The 21,824-nt window shown below is 41.1% G+C and overlaps 1 protein-coding gene across 4 annotated transcripts in view; it reads left to right on the forward strand.

Moving 5' to 3' along the window:
- Nucleotides 1-21,824, forward strand: part of GALNT13 (polypeptide N-acetylgalactosaminyltransferase 13) — a 156,332-nt gene that overhangs the window by 13,089 nt on the left and 121,419 nt on the right. The gene's annotated exons all lie outside the window — the stretch shown is intronic.

Here is a 21,824-nt window from a genome sequence, read left to right on the forward strand (position 1 = left end):
GTTTTTTTTTTTCTTCATTTTTGAACAGTACTTACTTGTAAGCTTGCTTTTAAACTCTTAACTTGGGTAGAAACAGTTGTTCCAAAAGATTAGATTCCCCTCCACCATATGAAAACATTAGGAGCAAGTCTGAAATGCAGATGGAGCAGAGATTCTTGTCTTGCTCCAAATATTTTTAGCAATGTAATTTACTAGAGGGGAGTTCATGAAAGGTGAGTCTTGACTGGAACTACAAGATTTCAAGTTTGTAATTGCTAATTTCCAGAGCTGCCATTCACAGGATAGATTGCGTGCTTCTGTGCATCCAAAAGATGCAAGTGTTTGCAGTTTAATACTTGACAATGAACTTGAAAGTAACCTGTAGAAGCTGTAACTGATGTCGACTGCTGAATGCAGTTAAGACCCATGAGAAATTTACGAGAAGAACAGGGAGTAGAAATTTACAAAATACAGGTGTTTGTTTTTCTTTTAAATTAACATCCTAGTCTTAAAGAGTTCAAGTTCAGTGTATGGAAGAAGGAAGATAATTTGAATCCCTAATAGGATTGGAACAGGATTAATTAGAACTAGTGCAACTGCTTTTGTAACATGTTGATAATAGACAAAAACTGTGCCTGATGCTGTTTCTCTCTTTGTAAATACAGGTGCATGTTAAAGTACTGATCCTTAGTTTTGTTCACAAGATAAATTGTTGTCATCTTTTTAAAAGCACTTCGGGGTTATAGTTCAATTGAATTGATAACTTTGCAATAATTCGAAATGAAACTGCCATTCAGTGGTGGGTTTGTCATGTCACAATTCTTAAATGTATTCGGAAAGCTTCACTTCCACCTTCCAATCGTATTAATAGCTACATGATATTAAAAATTATTTTTTCAAATGAAGGGGATATTGCTTGTTGCCATAGTTGTTTGGGTTCTTTTTTTTTTTTCTTTCCCCTGTGTGATTGAGTTTAGCCTGTCTTTAAACAACTATTAGGCAACAATCTGGCATATCGTGAAGGCAAAAAAAACCCCAACCAACCCATTTTACCTAGGCTGTCAGCTGCAGAAAAGTGATCTTAAATTGTTTTTGAAGTATGCATTGGAATTTTCTCAGAATTTATCACATTTTGTGAAATGACTTTAATTGGTTGCATTTTTTGCTATGTAATTGGATAACAGAAAAAATATTAGAATTATAGAGTTTATTTTGAACATTGTCAACTTTTAAGTGAATCTAAGGTTAAAAGATGATATAAACACGTCCCTGCCACCACCACTGAAATTTAACTTGCAAGTATAAACTCACCTTTATTTCTCAGTGCAATACTATGCAATACTCCACTTTTATTTTGAAGTACTCTGTTGCATTTGACTACTTGAAATGACTTTTTTTTTATATTAAACTTACTAACTCTGTGTGCTGTGCCTGTTAAAAAGAGATGAGGTTTCTGTGCAGAGATTCTGAAAGCAACACTGCTTCTTGCTCTTAGGTTTGAGAAGCAAGTTATATTGCATATATAACATTATTTCTACATTAAAACTTGATAAAATAAATATTGAGTTTCTTACTATACTATTCATGTTCTATATAAATATCGTAAGAATATTTAATTGTAATTTTTACAAAATCAGAGACACTAATACAGTTTTATTGGAAATTGATTCTATGTCTTTTTTTGTTAGATAACTGAAACTCACCAAGGCTTCTGCCACAGAGGAACAAAATGAGTCAAAAGCAGAGTTCAGTCTACTTCATCCTTAATTTTTTGATCAGTTGTTTAAGGGAGAAGTACCTCTACTCTGCTTGGTCATATACGGACTTAAATAACAACAGTTCCAGTATATGAGAATTATTGAACATTCTCATTGAAAAGATTTTGAGTTTTGGAAAGCGTTGTTTGGTAGATGCGAGCTGTTAATTCACTGAAAACTGGCTTGCATAAATAATTGCAAGAAACCTACTTTTTCTTATTTGCAGCTATAATTGAAGGTTTGATAACTTAGAATGTAGTTTGTTGTGTTTTGTGTTAATATATCCACCAACTTGAAAAATGATACACACTGTTCCAAATAAATGTATGTGTTCTTGAATGAAATTTACATTCCGGTCCACTACATTCAAAGTTAATTTGTCTGGTTTTTTTTTGGGTTTTCCAATGTCCTAAATATTTATTGTTATATTAGATAGTCATAGGTATTGCTATGTCAGTGTGCATATTTGAAAATACAAAAAAATTTTCTCTTTGTTATGGTGATTTAGCAAAATGATTTAATTTATTTCTGTTGAAACTGTATGTGTTCTGGTGGAGTAATGAGAAATGTTTTTTAAACTTCTGTAGCTTCTAGTGCAGCAGACTACTAAAACCTCCTTACTGTAAGTGCCATGAGCTATTATGATGGAAATGCAGTGTAGTGCTGCTTTTTTGCTGTAAAGCACCTGCATGGTACTATCACCTTTGTCTTATTAATAGTGTATTTATTAGTCTCTGAATACCTGTAATTGAGAATGCAGCTTATCTGTAAACATAAAAAGCAACAGAATTACAGTATTTCCACAAGGGTATTAAAAAAGGCACAACAAGAATCAATACACTATTAGAAACTTAAATTGGACATGTTAATCCAGTGTTTGAAGTCACTTAATCCATCATGCTCATCATTAATTGGAGAGGAAAGATTCTGCTTATATAGAAAGGTGTGTTTAGAGGTGAAACTTTCCATGCCTTTTTCAGTCATAGTTACTGTATTCTAAATGGTTTGTAAAGACAACTTTACAGTAGAAGAACTGTAAGCAGGGACAGCCCATGGACTGGAACACTGCTGTCAGGAATCCCCCTCTGACGTCTTGCTGTACATCTGTAAGTGTACAAGTGACAAGTATAAAAGCTGAGTGTTATAAAAATGAGCTGTTGCTGAGCTGGGTTAGTGGTATTGCTTAACAACTTGCAGGTGTTATCCTGATCAACCCTGAGCTGGCTTTCAGTCAAGTCATCATTACTGGCATCTATTTTCATGCCACTATGGAAAAAAACCCAAAACATTTATTTCTTAAACTTACATAATACTTTAGAGGAGAATGAGTGGAATCCTTTCACAGGCTCTGGTTATCAGTGGCACAGAAACTGTGAAAGTATCCTATGAGCAGCTTGGCAGTTCTGCTTCACTCGGTGTAGGATCCACAGCCAAAGGATTGAATTATGTCACTGCTGCTTTCCTCTGACATTTAAATGTGTGTTTGAACATAAATCGGGCTGTCTGATGTGGTGGTGTTTGGGCAGCATTGTCTAGATCTTGAGGTGATGGAGAAGTAAGTTCCCAGGATGTGCATCAAACAATGGGGAAGCTCTTTCAAGAGTAATCTGTAGCATAAACAGGATTTCCCATTCCCAAAGGCTTACTTGCGTCTTATAGGAACCTGCTCAAAAGCATATATATTTTCCTGGAAACTCATGTTTTTCTTGAATTGCAGGAAGCTTAGTTTAGGACTGGCTATGCCTACACTATAAGTTATACGAAAGGTAGAGGTTTTATGGAGAGCATTCTATTAAGTAGGAGTTGGATCTGGCTTCTCCCCAATGCAAGTAAATGCATATTGTATAGTGGAAAAAGGGACAGGAGCATTTAGAAGCGCTCCTGGTACGAGAGAGCAGACTGGAGAGAGGGTCCTCATCTCTTTTGCTTCTTCTCAGTGTGGTCCTTCCTGCAAAAGTAGGAACCAAAGCTGTCTTACAGGTTTAAAACATTGAGAACCTATGTGCATAGTCAGCTGCTTGCTTAGAAAGGGTTTTGAAGGGAAAAAAAAGTTGGCAAGTCCAAAATCAACCAGGCATCTGTCATCTTTACCCAGTGGGGTGTGTGCATGAGGACTTCAGGAACATGGCACTGAATAAACTGATGGGAGGCACAGCTGAGCCATCACTTAGTTCAGAAGTTTGGGAGTATTCAAGATGTATTGTATTGCCTCTTGCAGGACCCTTTCTGCAGCCTGAGCCAGTTGTGGATTCAGCATCACATCGGAGAAAATACCACTTGGTTTGTCAGATGTTCTGACTTGTCTTGGGCTCTTCTGTTCTGTGTAGGTGCAGTATGTACTTCTGCTTGGCTTCCAGCTAAGACTACTTCAGTGCTAGTATTGATGACAGCCACTTCAAATATTTCACAAGAACAGGTCTGTTTCTTTCAGAAAAGCTGGATCTTGAGGCCTGTCCGTATGGGACTGTATCTAGTCTTCTTTAGTGTACCTGGAAGCAAGTGCGTGAAATGACAAGCAGAAAGGTAGCTGCCCAAGAAAGAGGTTGCAAAAGCAGACTTTCTCATGTCATGAACCAGTTGTGTTCAATGTGATGTTCCCAGCAGATGGTTCTTCTGAACTGTGCAATACTTGAGCTGGCAGGACAGGATGCTTTTAGGTCTGCTTGAAGTAAGTCTTATCTTTATTAAAAGCAGAAGTGTCTTTTTTATGCACAAACTAGAAGTTGATTTACTCAGCACAGTGAGCTTGCAGTGAAGAAAATGTTTAAATCATACTGGGATGCTGTTAAATTCCAAGCTGTGAGATTGAAAGGGATTTTATGAAGAAGGTATGGTATGTAAAAGCCATGGTCCGTCCTTTTGTTTAAAAAATGGCTTGTGTGTCATCTCTGCTGCTTGTGTTGTCTTTCAGCAATTTCATGATTGTATGTTCTTACTAACTCTGGAAGTCTTGTTCTCTGAACACACAAATTAAATACTTTTGAGCAAATATTTGGTACATAATCTTAAAAAGCTGAGAGAAGGGGTTTATGTCTTGAAGCAAACACACAGATGGTCTATATCACTTAGCTATAGATACTTGCTTACATACATCATAATAAAGCCAGTTGCCAGGGATGTCACATGTCTGATAAGATGCCCTAAACACTGCAAGGCCAGAACTTTTTACTGGTTTTTTTTGTTTTTGTTTTTGTTTTTTTTTGCTTTGGGGGAACAAAACCCCAGAGTGGACATTCCCAGGTTGCTGGTGGGAATCTCTCAGTAGAGCTGCCTGTCCCAGAAGACCCTACTTCTCATTTGTGTTGTGAATGGTGGGTTACTGTGTGGTAAACTGCACCTTCTGGGTCTTGCTGCTTTGTTAAAAAACCTACAGACCATTTCTCAGCCAAGGCAGCTGACAGCCTGGCATTTTATCAGTTAAGCTTGATTTTAGTTTTCCGCTAATCAGGATAATTCTGAATGGCCCCAAGACCTCTGTTTCATGGTTACTGGAGCCACCTCCTTACTGTGAACCAGATAAAGTCTGTCATCCCTTTGGGTTGGGTGCTGGGGGATGAGAAGTTCATGGCTGCAGCTAGGGTTAGGGACCCTTGTCAGGGACTAAGTAGTGTGTGTCAGCAGTGTGGCTGTGCTTGGAGGTGTAGCCCCTCTTGTTGGGCTGCTGTCAGCAGGAGGAGGAACATTACTGAAAGATGGATAAACCCTCTGTCTTTTGATCTGTTTGGCTGTATGCGTAGCCTTCCATCCAAAATCTCAAATACTCTCAGAGAATCTTATCATTCCCCAAGCTTCTGTCATGCTGGGAGGGGGTTTAGTTTATTGTGCCTGCTGCAGCAGTTGAGAGGGAGGATCTTAATTTCTAGACGTTTTGTCATGAAGAACACACCCTGGAGTCAGAGGGGGTTTTGTGCATTTATTTTACTGTTTTTCCATCATTTGTGGTTAAGGAATTTGAAATGGAAAAGGAAATGGAAAAACTGCTAATTGTTAATTTCAAATTCAAATATAGAATCATAGAATAGTTAGGGTTGGAAAGAACCTTAAGATCATCTAGTTCCAACCCCCCTACCATGGGCAGGGACACCTCACACTGAACCATATCACCCAAGCCTCTGTCCAACCTGGCCTTGGACACCGCTAGGGATGGAGCATTCACAGCTTCCCTGGACAACCCATTCCAGTGCCTCACCACCCTTACAGTGAAGAACTTCCTCCTGTTCTAAACTCCCCCTGTTTAAGTTTGAACCCATTACCCATTGTCCTGTCACTACAGTCTCTAATGAAGAGTCCCTCCCCAGCATCCTTATAGGCCCCCTTCAGATACTGGAAGGCTGCTATGTTAGTTCCATTCTATGTGTTCTGTTTGGAAAGCTGTATTTGAAGACAGTTGTTGGCAGTTTTCTGTCCAGATTGAGAGTAAAATATGTAGTGAGGTTGAGGAAAGTATAATATTGTTCTTCAGATAGTAAAATGGGGAGCATGTGCCATTATTGAAACAGTAATTGTAAAGAAAGTGTGATTAATTAAAATGAGTATGTATTAGTAACGAGATGAAACTGTAATTTTAATTGCTTTGTCTTTGCAATGTGACTAATGCTTTTAATGCAGCTTTGTAATGTCAGCGTATGTTTTAGATTTTCATGAAGTGGTGACGAATCTTAAATATTACTTTGGTGTCTGTTTTTGTTTCTGTGTTAACTACATTCTCAAGTGCTACAAAAAGGACTTGAAATCAGTAAAATTATTAAAATGCTATTTTGAAGAAAACTCAGTATAAGAGAAAAGTTTGCTTATTCAAATCCTGTAATTTTTTAAAAAAGGTCTGTGTTCTGATCGCATAAAGCAAGTGAATGAAACATTTGAATCCTGGAATAAAAGTTTGGGGTTATGGCCAAGTTTAGAAAATAAGGCATTCATTTTGGTGGTTTCCATAGTAACGTGTTTATCTGTCAGATTACTGTATGCATTGGCCTGTCTGCAATAACAATGGTAGCAAATATTTTTAATAGCATACCATAAAGATTTAATAGATGGATGGATGAGTCTGTACATTGCACTGAAAACTTTTCACCAATTTGTTGACAAATAAAATTTACAGTGCTGATTTGGATATTGTGACAGCGCATTAAGTTTATTTATAGAACTCCATCATGCAGTTGAAGAAAAAAAAGCATTGCTGAGCCTTGAGGGAAAACTAGCCTAGTAGGCGTGTGCTTTTTTCTGATTGCAAAATTAAGAAGAAAACAATAAATGGAGGCTGGCTGAGTGATGTGGTGCTCACTGGTTTGAATGTATGAGCTCCAGCGAGGAAGTGGTGTGCTTTCTAGCACAGTCTGAACTCCCATCTGAGAATGAATTGACAGATATTTCTTAATGTAGTTATTTTGTTCCGTAACTTCCTGTTAATTTTTATCATTAGACATTTAAAATACTAGACATTTAGAAGAATGACTGCTGACCTGTTTTGGCAGAATGAAGGACTTGTTGGTTGTGGAATGGGTCTCAGTAGATAAGTATCTTTGAAACTATGGTTTGTCTTTCCTGGGAAAGGTGTTTCTGTGGCACTGCTCTTTCTGTGCTGAATGGTTTGTACATAGTCTGTCTCTGTGGCTGTAGGTATAGAAAGAGGCAAGTGAAGATGGTAGCAGACACTAAATAACTTTTCCACCCCTTTGAAGAAGGGGAAAAAAACCTCCAAAACCCAAGAAGTACTTCTCAATAATTTTTGAACTCCTGGAAAAGCAATAACCAGCCATGTGGTCCAGAACTCCCATCCATAAGTTTGACTGTTCTGTGGCTCTGGGAGAGAGGTGATTCCCAAGTGTACTGCTTTTAAGAAAGGCCAGCGGTTTTAGAAGAAACAGGAATCATAGAATCATAGAATAATTAGGGTTGGAAAGGACCTTAAGATCATCTAGTTCCAACCCCCCTGCTGTGGGCAGGGACACCTTATGCTAAATCGTATCACCCAAGGCCTCGTCCAACCTGGTCTTGAACGCTGCCAGGGATGGAGCATTCACAACCTCCCTGGGCAACCTATTCCAGTGCCTCACCACCCTAACAGGAAAGAATTTCCTTCTTATATCCAATCTAAACTTCCCCTGTTTACGTTTTAACCCGTTACCCCTTGTCCTATCACTACAGTCTCTAATGAAGAGTCCCTTTCCAGCATCCCTATAGGCCCCCTTCAGATACTGGAAGGCTGCAATGAGGTCTCCACGCAGCCTTCTCTTCTCCAGGCTGAACAGCCCCAACTTCCTCAGCCTGTCTTCATACAGGAGGTGCTCCAGTCCCCATATCATCCTCATGGCCCTTCTCTGGACTTGTTCCAACAGTTCCATGTCCTTTTTATGTTGAGGACACCAGAACTGCACACAATACTCCAAGTGAGGTCTCACAAGAGCAGAGTAGAGGGGCAGGATCACCTCCTTCGACCTGCTGGTCACACTCCTTTTGATGCAGCCCAGGATACGGTTGGCTTTCTGGGCTGCGAGCGCACACTGAAGCCGGCTCATGTTCATTTTCTCATCAACCAACACCCCCAAGTCCTCCGCAGAGCTGCTCTGAATCTCTTCTTTGCCCAACCTGTAGCTGTGCCTGGGATTGCTCCGACCCAGGTGTAGGACCTTGCACTTGGCATGGTTAAAATTCATAAAGTTGGCATCAGCCCACCTCACAAGCATGTCAAGGTCCCTCTGGATGGCATTCCTTCCCTCCAGGGTATCAACTGAATCACACAGCTTGGTGTCATCGGCAAACTTGCTGAGGGCACACTCAATCCCACTGTCATGTCAGCGACGAAGATGTTGAACAAGACCGGTCCCAACACCGATCCCCAAGGGACACCACTCATTACTGGTCTCCAGCTGGACATTGAGCCATTGACCATAACTCTTTGTATGCGGCCATCCAGCCAGTTCTTTATCCACCGAGTGGTCCACCTATCAAATTGATGTCTCTCCAATTTAGAGACAAGGATGTCGTGTGGAACAGTATGGAACGCTTTACACAAGTCCAGGTAGATGGCATCAACTGCTCTACTCCTGTCCATCAGTTCTGTAGCCCCATCATAGAAGGCCACCAAATTGGTCAGGCAGGATTTCCCCTTAGTGAAGCCATGCTGGCTGTCACCAAGCACCTTGTTGATTTTCATGTGCCTCAGCATGCCATCCAGGAGAATCTGCTCCAAGATTTTGCCAGGCACAGAGGTGAGACTGACTGGTCTGTAATTCCCCGCGTCATCCATTTTCCCCTTCTTGAAAATGGGGGTTATATTTCCCTTTTTCCAGTTGTCGGGAACTTCACCTGACTGCCATGATTTCTCAAATATGATGGCCAGCGGCTTCGCAACTTCATTTGCCAGCTCCTTCAGGACCTGTGGATGGATCTCATCAGGACCCATGGACTTGTGCATGTTCAGATTTTTAAGATGGTCTCAAACCAGTTCCTCTCCTACAGTGGGCGCAAGGTCTTCATTCTCACAGTCCCTGCATCTGCCTTCCAAGACTTGGGTGGTTTGGTCAGAGCCTTTGCCAGTGAAGACCGAGGCAAAGAAGTCATTCAGAACCTCAGCCTTCTCCAAATCTTGTGTAGCCAGTTCTCCTGAGAGCTTCCTGAGGGGGCCTACGTTCTCCCTAGTCTTGTTTTTTATTTGCTACATATCTGTAGAATCCCTTCCTGTTACCTTTAATACCTCTAGCTAAGTTTAATTCTAACTGAGCCTTAGCTTTCCTAACCTGGTCCCTAGCTTCCCGGCCAACATCCCTGTACTCTTCCCATGACACCTGTCCTTGCTTCCACTTACTATAAGCCTCTCTTTTCATTTGAATTTTCCTCAGGAGCTCTTTATCCATCCAAGGAGGCCTCCTGGCCCTCCTGCTGCACTTCCTTCTGGTTGGGATGCAACACTCCTGAGCTTGCAGCAGGTGATCCTTGAATATCAACCAACAGTCTTGAGCCCCCATGCCCTCTAGGGCTGTATGCCATGGAACCTTACTAAGCAGGTTCCTGAAGAGGCCAAAGTCTGCTCTTTTGAAGTCCAGGGCAGTGAGCTTGCTGCATGCTCTTCTCTCAGTCCTGAGGATCTCAAATTCGAGCATCTTGTGATCGCTGCATCCAAGGCTGCCCTGGAGAGTCACATTTCCAACCAGCCCTTCCCTGTTGGTGAGCACAAGGTCAAGCATGGCACCTCTCCTTGCTGGCTCCTCTATTACTTGCAGAAGGAAGTTGTCTTCCGCACAATTGGGGAACCTCCTGGATTGCTTGTGCCGGGCTGTACCGTCCTTCCAACAGATGTCAGGGTGGTTGAAGTCACCCATGAGAACAAGGGCCTGTGAGCGTGAGGCTTTTCCTACCTCTCTATGGAGTGCTTCATCTGCAGGTTCTCCTTGATCAGTCAGTCTGTAACAGATCCCCACAGTAATGTCTCCCATAGCTATATTCCCTTTAACCCTGACCCACAAACTCTCTGTGGACTGCTCACCTGTCCCCAGACAGCCTATCCCTAACATAAAGGGCAACTCCCCCTCCCCGTCTGCCAGGCCTGTCTTTTCTAAAGAGCCTGTAACCTTCCATTCCAACACTCTAGTCATAGGAGCCTTCCCACCATGTTTCTGTGATGCCTATTATATCATACCCCTGTAGACGTGAACACATCTCTAATTCCTCTTGTTTGTTCCCCATGCTACGGGTGTTTGTATAGAGGCATCTGAGCCAAGCTCCAAATGAAGCCGGCTCATTGGCTGGAGCGGCTGGGATATCTCTACATTGCTCCAAGCATTTATTATAGGTGCTGGCAACTGACTGGGTGTGTTGGAATGGAATGATGCTCCCATCCCCCAACACATCTAGTTTAAACCCTCCCTGACCTGTCTGGGAAGCCTCCTACCAAAACTGCTTTCACTTCTTTATCAGACCAGCTCCACCAGCCCCCACTAGACCTGGCCTACAAGCTTGGGTCCTGTGTTCAAGACACCCAAACCCCTGACTATGACAGCACCCTTTTAACCATTTATTAACCTGGCCAATCCTCCTAGCTTTTTTTAGGTCCTCCCCTGTATCCTGGAGAATTGACGATAAGACCACCTGAGCTCCAGAGCCCCTAACCACCTCCCCCAGGGCTCTGTAGCCCTTTATGTTCTCCAGGCTACTACTATCTATATCCCTAGCACCCACATGCATCACCAGGAGTGCGTAATAGTCAGTGGGACTTACTGGAGCAGGCAGCCTCTCTGCCACATCCCCGATCCGTGTCCCCGGTAGGCAGCACACCTCCCTTGAGACGGGGTCTGGCCGGCAGACAAGTGCTTCTGTCCCTTTCAGTGTAGAGTCCCCTACTACTACGACCCACCGCTTTTTCCTAGCAGCACCAGTAGAGATCTTCTTTAGCAGTGCATCAGCCGGCTGTTTCTGGCTCGAGTGCGCTTCCTCATTAGCCCCCTGCAGGACAGCAAAGCGGTTCTGCGTGGGGACAGGGGATTTAGGGGGAAGCCCCTTGCTTTTGGCTGTCCTTTTCCTTCTTTTTTTGTTGTGTTTTTTTTTTTTTTTTTTTTGGTCACTAATTCCCGGGTTAACGGCCTCCTTCTTTCCTTCATGAGGGAGAGGTGAAGCTCGAGGCCCCTGCACAGTTTGGGCCTGGAGCAAGCATTCCTGCTTCCTCTCGGCTTCCCTGACATCTCGCAGCCTATTGACAGCATCCCGCAGCTCAGCCCCTGCTGCAGGAGGACCCCCACCAGGGAGCACCGAGCGCAGCCCTGCCCATTGTGCACCCTCCCCTCACCAGACCAGTGCAGGCACTCTCTCTCCTCTCTACACCCCGAGCTCTGCACTGCAGCCTCCCCTCTCGTCGGCTCTGTCTGGGTGCCTACGCTGGCCACCGCCGGGGCAGCCAGAGCAGAGCTCCCGGAGCAGGCCCTGCTCATAGGACGAGTGCTCAGCATCCCGCCCGCCTGCCCGCACAAACTGTCCTCCTCGCCGCGCTCCCTGGGGCAGGTTTTAACCACTCGGGGCTGGTGCCGCTGCCCCTGGCTCCGCCCCGTGTGAGTCAGCTGCTCGCTCTCGTCAGCTGAGCTGCCGGCTGCCGGGCGGGTCCTGTCGAGGACTTGAGGCTCCCTCGGTGGCTCTTGTCGCTATGAGTTGAGGCTCCTGGACGCTGATCTCCCCCCCGCTCCGGTGTTGAAGGCGTCCTCTCTCGAGCTACTCACCTCAGCAATTGACCGTGTGTTTCTCAGTGCTAGAAGCCGGAGCTGTTTCCTGGTTATGGCACTGGGAAATGTATGGACTCATCCTCAAGGGATGTAGTTTAAAAAACAAACCTACAAAAGCCAGAAAACAAACTTCATCCCCATCACCCCCAAACCAAAACATGGGTTTGTTTGATTAAATTGTTGTACGTGATCATCCTGACACAGAACAGCAGAAAAGATTGTGTACTGTGCCATAAATGTAGAGCCGGAAGGGAATGATGTTCTTCCAAGTCTGTGACTTCCTGTGGAAGTCTGACTGCACAAAGTGATTTTTTTTCATATTTTTGTGTGCTTTCCGTAGTTGTGTATTTTTGTACAAATTTGGTTTATCTCAAGCTTTATTGTTTAAAGCATTTAACTTAAATATTTAATGAAATGTATGAGTGAGCTTGTACGGTGTATCTATACTGTATATGTATTGTATGCTACCACACACTGTCACATACACGTGCTTAAGCTACAGAAGTTGCTCAAGCCAAAAGTATAATGAAGATCTGCCCTTTCCTCACCTGTCCTTCTCTAACACTCAGTGAGAGGTTCTGTATGACCAGAGAGGTTTATGATTTTTTCTTTTTTATGCTGCTTAAGAATTTAGTGTTTTAACTTTCTTAAAAATTTGGCAAGGGGAAAAAAAAAAAGTAATTGCGTATGTATGTGGTGTTTTGAAATACTGTTAGTAGTTCTGTGGTTAAAATGAAACAAAATCTATGGTAACTTTCCAAATAATAGGAAAACCTGTCAATGACACGTTGGTAGGAATGAGCAATATTACCTTTGTTAACCTTGCTGACATTCCTAATACCTTCTTGCAGTGTTTATCTATCTAAACAGGTGTTGTGTTAGAAACCAATGTGAAAATCTTCAGTATTATTCAGGAAATCTTTTTTACTTGTTCATAGGCGTGAAGCATGCTGTGCTTGTTTTAACAAGTAGATACGACCAAAAATTAAGGTTCACATTATGAAAATGTATTTCAGCACTTTTGTCTATCACACTGTCCTGCTGTTGTACCTTAACTGTGTCCAGTATTATGAACTGAGTTGTGATTTCAGTTTTTCTGAACAAATATCTAAGGGAATTGTTTAGTGGATATTGAAAACTGCACTTTAGCTTGTTGACAGTAAACACAGACATATTGGAAGATGTCTGAAGTACTTTCCATCTGTAGTAGCTGACAGAAAAATGGCACAGTAGTGACAAAACTGCAATTATGTTCTCTCTTGCTGCCAGAAGTTGGTTATCTCTAGTGTCATGTGTGGGACTGTATTTTGAAGCTGTCTAGAAACTTGGACATGTCAGTCCCTGGATTGGTTGTTGAAATGTGATTTTTCTTTCTTGCCTTTTTAATTTTCCCTCCTCCCTCCCCCCCAATACATTAAGAGTTTTCTAATGATTCTTTTTAGCATTTTGGTTGATGTTTTGGAAGTAAGTTGTTGGTGTGTAAAGCTCGCGTGGGTCTGTTCTGTGTCCTAAATGTATGAATATAATATTGTTATTTTACATAACACTTCAGATTTTAAGAAGAATATCAACTGTTGGGTTTTCTGACTTGTTTACTTTTGATTTTTCTCTTGAATATTCCACAGTGTTTTGAAGTGTAAAAGTTGTGTCACATTGACAATATTATCCCTCATATCCAAGTACTTTCGGGCTGTCCTCATAAAGCATATTCGGAATTTTCCAGGAGGCAGGTACTCTGGGTATGAGAGGACTGTCCTAGCTCATCTGAACTTCCTTAGCAGGTATAGCTTATCAGGTTGTACTGTTTGTTAGTCCTTTAAGTTCTTCTTACTGTTCTTCTGTTTTGAGTTAAGCTTTGCATGCTTTTGTTTCATTGCTTCATCCTTGCACCAGGTGTGTTTTTCAAAGTGGAGCTCGTGAATGAAATGTAGGCATAGAGATGTCTTGCTGGTTGGGGTTGCGTATGTTTAATAAAGGTATGTGTTTTTTTGATAACAGCTTAAGTTTTTATGTCTAATAGTATAATATAAAAGTATTTTTGTGTAAATGGTGACAATTTGCTTTTCCTGGTAGATGGATAAATATTACTGGCTTTAATGATGGAGGTATAATCTAAGATCACAGGAACCTGTGAAAAGTTTAAAATACTTCAAGGGAAATGATCTTACTGGTAGCTGAATATGCAAGATAGGCAGAAAAATGTACCATCCTTTCTAGAAATAGGTACATTGCACTTGACAATTTTTATTTGAGAGACAGGCAGCTTAAAATGATGAGTGGTTGAGGATGCCTGTGACTAAGCAGTGTGTATATTTGTGTGTGTGCAGTAGAGGCATGGTTTGATTTTGCATTATAATTAATATTTTTCTCAATAAGTCTTTCTGATGGCAAGATACATAAATTGTTTGTACTGTAAGGCAGAAGAAAGAAGCCAGTCCTTCTGTGTTAAAAATCTTCACATCATTTTTATGAGGATTAACAGAAACCCAGAATTTTAGAATACACTTTCCTTTGTCAATGGCAGAATATGCTTTCCAGCTGCTTTGAAGGCTTTTAGGTTTTCTGGTTTGCTTTTTACGTTCAACAGATGAATCCTAAGATTACCAGAAATTCTTTTCGGCACTGTTTACTTTTTGCAAAATACCTCCTTGCTTGCAAAATTTATTTACAGTCACTATCTCCAGAGAAGAGGGTTTTATGAAAACTAGGAAGGATTCATGAAAACCTCATGTACTTCCATCATCAGAAGCTTTTATAGTGGAGATTGACTAAAAATTATGAATCCTCTCTGGTTATTGACAACACACTTCTAGACTATGAATGAAGCTTCTTTTGTTTCAGGAAAGCTTTACAAATAGTGTCAGTCTACACATGTCTGTTTGCAAGAAAAAATGTGAAGCTCAGGCTGCCATCAGCCCTTCTTAATCCAATTTTAAATAATCCTTAAACTGTTCTACAAATTACACAGTATATTTGAATCTCTTCCTCACTGTCTGAAACTAAAGTGCAGGAGTTTTCCATCTCAAATGAGCTCTGTATAGATTTTTAGAAATACAGCAAATCACTGGAGAAATTGGGATTACTGAGAGGGCATACAGAGTAACGTGATACACCAAGTTAAATTGTCAAATGCTGCCACTTTTTTATTTTGCAAAGTAAGAGGAGGGGGTTTTATGCTAGCTTGAAGCCACAGTTTTCGACTGCTGTTTTTTTTCCCCCCTGAAACAGGATGATAGGGAATTTTAGGGCAACTTTGAAATAAATAGCAATTGGTTTTATCTCTAAGAAATCCTTTAAAATGGTGCTTGTCAGTATTAGTGCAATATGGAATTTGAATAGTAACTAGAAATCATAATATCTATTGTAAAGCAATGATTGTTTCTATCTCTAAATGCCATCCTTTGAGATTTTTTTAGTAGATGTCATGCACAGTATTCATGTATGCTGTAATGAAAGTGTTTAGCTACAGACATTCTCCAGGGCCTTGATTGCCAACTCTGACAAGCTAACAGGAGGATTCATTTGCATAATAAAGAATGAAGAATCAGAGTGAAATTCATTCCAGTGTCATCCTTCTCATCCTTGGGATTCTACGCTGTATTCAAGCAAACAAAAATCAAACCAGGTTCTTAGCATCAAGTTGTCATGCAGAAAAATCATAGAATTCTAGAATGGTTTGGGTTGGAAGGGACCTTAATCATCACTTAGTTCCAGCCCCCCTACCATGGGCAGGTCACCTTCCACTAGACCGGGCTGATCAAAGCCCCATCCAACCTGGCCTTGAACACTGCTAGGGATGGGGCAGCCACAGCTTCTTCTGCACAACCTGTGCCAGTGCCTCCCCACCCTCACCGTAAAGACTTACTTTTTTATATGTAATCTAAATCTCCCCTCTGTCAGTTTAAAGGCATCACCTCTTGTCCTCTCCCTACCTACCCTTGTAAAAAGCCCCTCTACAGCTTTCTTGTCATCCTCCTTCAAGCTCTGTAAGCTGCTCTAAGGTCTCCCCAGAGCCTTCTCTTCTCCAGGCTGAACAAGCCCAGGTTTCTCAGCTTGCCTCCATTTGAGAGGTGCTCTAGCCCTCTGAGCATTTTTGTGAATTCCTCTGGACTTGCTCTAGCAGTTCCATGTGAGATTATTAATACCATCTGGTATTTTGTGCCCTTTGTGATGTGTCAACTACCAGTTGCAGAAAGGTCTCATTTGCCTTTAGTATTTGGCTAAAAAAGGCATTCTGTTTAATGAAGAGGGATCTAGGAAGCATTTTGAGACTAAACTGTCTGGCACTGGAATAATAGTGCATTAAACGTAACTCCTGCATCACAGAAGTATGATTTTTGACACCTCCATATTGACTTCTGTTCTAAATATCTAAAAGCTTTCCTGAGGCTAACCAGCAAAATAAAATTTATAAAAGATCAGTTAATTAGTTTATTCAAACTGTTTAAAAAATATCTGGAAATTAACAGAAAAGTACTTTGTTTCATCGATTCACATACATGTGTGTGGAACTGTATCCTAATACTCAAAAAAGCCTGGTTCATACCTTAAAGTATTTCTGCACATTTTTTTTTAACCCCTGGCACAGAGGGGATCAGTGAATACAGGATGAATGTGGGTCCATTTTGTGCATGTTCAGATGAGCTGCTGTCATTAATTAGGTCTTCTGTACTGCTCTCTTTCCTAATTTTCTTCCTTGACTTAATCTGAAGCTTTTTTTGCTATCAGTACTGCCTGGGTTTAATTGAAGCATGATATAATCCTATATTTATTTAATGTGGAAATTAGTCTTTTTGCATTGTATTTTATGACTTTATTGTTAGGGCTTGATTAAAGTTGGAAATAAATTGGAAGTGTTTAACTCTGAAATTGCTCAATTTTCTACCCGTATAATGCCAAGTGAGTCTGCCCAGCATTTTCTTTCTTTCTCATCCTTTTTATTTTTACTTTTTTTTTTTTTTAACGTGAAATTAAGTTTAGTTTGTTGCAGCAGGCTCTGTTCTGGCCTGACCAATGCAGTTCCATCTCTTCCTCTGTTCTTCAAATGCTGTAAGTTCATGTCTGCATTGGGCCTCTTGGGATCTTGGCAACAGGTTTGAATCCTGTTGCAAGGATGCCTGGTATTATTTGTGCCAGAAGTAGTCCTTTCCTCTCTCAAGTCACCATTAATTACACACTTCATAGCTGATCTGTGTGCAAACAAAAAAAAAAAAATCTGTAGTGCTTTGGAAATGGAAGCATCTTGGCTGAATAAGAGAAAGCTGGATGCATGCTTCAGACTTCTTGTTTCTGTGTTACTACTTTTACTAATCCCCACTGCACAGGCATATAACACGGCTGTAAACCTAACTTTCATCAAGAGACGGTAGAGTGCATTGTAAGGTTTACAAAAAAATGAACCCGCAAAGGAACCCTTTAAGAGCAATTATGATATGAATTTGGTAGGTAAGTCTAGAACAAATGGACAAATTTGGAAATATAATTCAATTGTAAGTAAAGGTTTGTACATAGGCTTGTTGGAATAAGTATAATAATAGAATCCTAGAATGGTTTGTTTTGGGAAGGACTTTAAACATCATCTAGTTCCAGCCCCCCTGCCACGGGCAGGGCACCTTCTACGAGACCAGGTTGCTCAAAGCCCCATCCAACCTGGCCTTGAACACTGCCAGGGATGGGGCAGCCACAGCTGCTCTGGGCAGCCTGAGCCAGCGCCGCACCATCCTCAGAGGGAAGAACTTCTTCCTAATATCTAATCTCAGTCTGCCCTCTGTCAGTTTAAAGCCATTCCCTCTTCTTGTATCTTATTGTGCTTTTTACAGTACCTGGCACTGTAAAAAGCCAATCTCTAGCTTTCCTGTAGCTCCTTTAGGCACTGGAAGGTGCTCTAAAGTCTCTTTGAAGCCTTCTCCAGGGTTGTGGATCTCTAATTCACAACTTTTCTCTCTTTCTAATTTTGTCTATCAATGCTCATGTCTGCAATTTCTTTACACATAAAGCTAGCACCATGCTCATGGAATTAATGTGCATTTTTATACCTAGGAGGGCGTATGCTGCAGTGTTTTACACTGCTCTTCCGTGAAGGAATTTATAGAGGCATGTGCTGCCTGGAACTGGTGGAATCATTTCTGGAAAAATTTGGCTTGGTGTTCTAGTTACTTCCTTTTCTGTGGTTTGCAGAGCTTGCTCTTAAATGTTAAATAATTTTACATGTAGTCATCTGGTGAATATTTTTTATATGCCAAATGCCAACTTGTTACACTTGGATTAGACTGCAGCACTATTAAAAAAAAAAGGCAAACACAAAAAGACCAACCCACGCACAAAAAAAAATCTGGAAAATATTATATTAATTTAATCGGCCTGTCAAATTATGTTGTAAAACTGCAGCGATCGGCACCACATTTTGATATACCATGCTGAGGGAGTACACTTGCTATAGCGTGTTATAGAATATTTTAAAGTGTGAAGGACTAGTGTGTGGTTAAAGGGTGTGTGTTTTATTTTGTAAATGTGCATTGTGCTTTTAGAAATGTAATGATACATTTATGCTTAACTTCTGTTTCCTTATACTGAAACTGAATGTCTAACTTGCTTTGACACTGGGCAGTGGCTAAATGTTTGAAAACCTATGTTGAGTTCTTTTTATCATTAATTAAAAGTTCTGGTTTACAAATACTTGCCAAGCACAATGTAAGATGCTTTTGTGCAGAGCACTTCTCTTTGGCCCCTCAGTTTGAAAACGATGTTGGCTTTTTTTCAGGATATGAAACTGTGTTGAGTCTCCTGTGAGTTTTTCAAAGAACTGTTACAAGGTCAGTATTTTGAGTTTTGAGCTTAAATAGGGTTTGGGGTATTTCCATTTTAGTGAATACATTTGAACAGGAGTGTAATGTGTTGGGGTTGTTTTGGTAGCTTTTTTCCTTTTGCAAAACAAAGTAGTTTAGAACTCTAATCTCTCATGCATTTTTGCTGGAATTTCACTTCCTTTTGTAAGTAGATTGTCTTACAGAATGTGTTTTTAAATTATTTTAATTTGGGCATTTAAAGCATTTAGACATGACTGTGTACAGTTTGGATAAAAACTTTTGTATTACAAAAGCTGCATCAGATTACTGTTTCATTATATTCTTTTTTAATACATTGAAAATAATAAAACCCCTTGATTTTATTTTTCTCTTTCCCAGTTTTTGGCAAAATCTGTCACTTTCTGCATGGTGATTCTAGCATGTTTAGATTTTCCTATAGGAAATAGGCCTAGTTGCATGAAATACTTACTATGAAAAATGTTAGGTGCACCATTTAGGAGCATGTCCTGGGTTCAGCAGTAGCAGTCATTTTTCTCCTTCTTGGTAGCTGGTGCAGTGCAGTGTTTTGACTTTCAGCTCAGGAACAGAGCTGATAACAAGGATGTTTTGGTTTGGCCAAGGATTTTGTGAGCCTCATGCTCTGCCGGGGAGGAGGGGAAGCCAGGAGGAGGCAGAAACAGGACACCTGACCCAAACTGACCAAAGAGGTATTCCATACCACAGCACGGCATGCCCAGGGTGTAACTGGGAGTTAGCCGGAAGGGGTGGGGGACTGCAGGGTTGGAGGAGGTATCGGTCGGAGCTTGGTCGGGCTTGGGGGGCGAGTTATCGGTCAGCTGGTGCTGAGGTGTTGTATTCTCTTCCTTTGTTATTTCCTTTATCATTGTTATTATTGGTGGTAGCAGTAGTGATCTGTGTTATACCTTAGTTACTAAACTGTTCTTTTCTCAGCCCATGGGAGTTGCATTCTTTTCAGTTCTCCTCTCTGTCCCTCTGGTAGTAGGGGGAGGGAAAGAAGGGGGGGAGTGAGTGAACAAGTTACCTGACTGGGTTTAAACCATGACAGAGCATTATGCCATTAATGTGAAAGGCGTTCTTCATGGGTCAGTCCTTGAATTCATGGGTCGGTCCAAAAACCTCGAATTCCACTTATGACAAAGTGGAATTAGTTGGGATACAAAGACCCTCTTTTGTGCAGAACACCACATTATTTTCCATGAGCTTGTAATGGGGGAATGCATCTATAGATTGCTTTACTCATGTTCTTTAATGGTTTATTTTATGTTTTTTTCAGTTGTTTCAAGTAATTAGCATACCAAGTCATTCCTTGCATAAAATAAATGGAATACCTGACCACTAGTGTGTCAGCTAACATTGGGAAGTGGTGGAGCCCTATTGCACTACAAGGCTAATTAGAGCTACCATTATTGCACTCTGTTTGCCTTGAGTCATCGTGTGAGGACTCCAGGAAGAATGTCTGGCTTCCATGGTAATTCATCAGTAAGTGTTTGGAGGGAGGCAGGAGAACTGAGCTTGCACAGGACCTCTGAGCTGTTGGTTACTGCCCCCAGGTATTCCTGAGGAGTCAGGTACTCTGAGAGAAGCGTCTTTTAAAGTTGTGTAGAAGTAGGTCAGGTTTTACTCTGGGTTATGTGTACATGTGAGCTGTCTGTACATGTGAGCCGTCTAATAGATGAACGAATTTAACGGATACTCACTACCAGATACTAAGAATACTTATGAGGAGCAAGGAATGCTTAAAGATAGCCGTTAAATAAATTAACTCAGTTTAGTTACTGCGGATGGCTCTTCTTAGCATGGTGGTTTCAAGTCTGCAGTAGTGATTGCTTGTCTCTGTAAAACTGCAGTTTTTCAGTGCACTTAACTTTAGAAGTCCATGGCATGCTGCTGCTTAGATTTGCCAATTTGGTGTTTATTTTAGACTAGAATTTTATTTAATAAATTACACTTTCCAATTATGAAGTCTTTAAAGCCCTCAGTTTTCTTATTTTTTATTTTTTTTTTATACATGTAACACTGTGGGATCTCCACAGAGGTGGTGTGCTCTCAGCAAAAACAATGAAACTGTTCCGGCCATGTTTGCACTGCAGAGCCAGGCAGGGGATCATGTTCTGCACTTGGGCATAGGTCTTGGCTCCACTGAGGTCCATAAAAGTGCATAGGGACTGTAACTAGCTACACTGAACTAAAACCTCAAAACACCCCACCAACCACCCCTCCAAACCCCAACCAAAACACCAACCCAAACCATGTAAACTTCCATAATACAACATCATGCATAACTGTTCTAGTGAATTCAGCTGTAGGTATTGTACTCTTGCTCTGAGATAATTCTGCTCTCCAGAATGCGTTGAATTACAAGAACAATGTTCTTTATGTAATGTTGATAGCTGCAAACCAAATAAAATGTTAATCATAAAAGACTTTCTCCATTAAGTGATAAGAGCCCTTTGTAGTAAAAACTTGTCAGTCTTTTACGGTTTAGGAATAATTTAACTATGTTAAGTTCTCTTCGTTTAGACTTTATATAGCAGCAATCTCCCTTATTTGCTACTCCAGTGGAAATCGTAAGTTTAAATAGGGTGTATTGGGACTCTGCTAGTGGGTTCAGTGGTTGGTTCCACTTTTGATAGTCTTAAATTTTAAGTGCATTAAATTATACTATGTTAAACTTCATAAAATGTCAATTTGCCTTATTTTGCTACTCAGTGGAAGTCATAATTCTGAGTGGAATGTGCCACTGCTCTTCTAGGGGCAGATTTAGTAGTTGGTATGAGTCTGCAGAAGTTTAGAATTGCTTTTTGTGATCTGCTTGACGAAAAGAGCTAGTGTGTGTTTTCGCGGAGCTTGTAGCTTGTTTTGTTATCACCATTACACATCATGGGGGATATGGGTGGTTCCTTGGTGCTGGAATGTATGTGTTGCTGGTGGGATGGGTCAGTGGAATGTGTTGCTCTCTTTAGACCAACGTTAACCTTGGGGTGCTCCAGGGTAGGAGTTTGGGGTTGTCTCCTTGAAGGAAAAATGTGAAAGTAGCTGCATTGAGCAAAAATAGC

Source organism: Pezoporus flaviventris, unplaced genomic scaffold (genome assembly GCF_033815535.1).
Source record: "Pezoporus flaviventris isolate CSIRO_AGI_PZ_B2104156 unplaced genomic scaffold, CSIRO_AGI_Pfla_v1 ptg000001l, whole genome shotgun sequence".
NCBI lineage: Eukaryota > Metazoa > Chordata > Aves > Psittaciformes > Psittacidae > Pezoporus > Pezoporus flaviventris.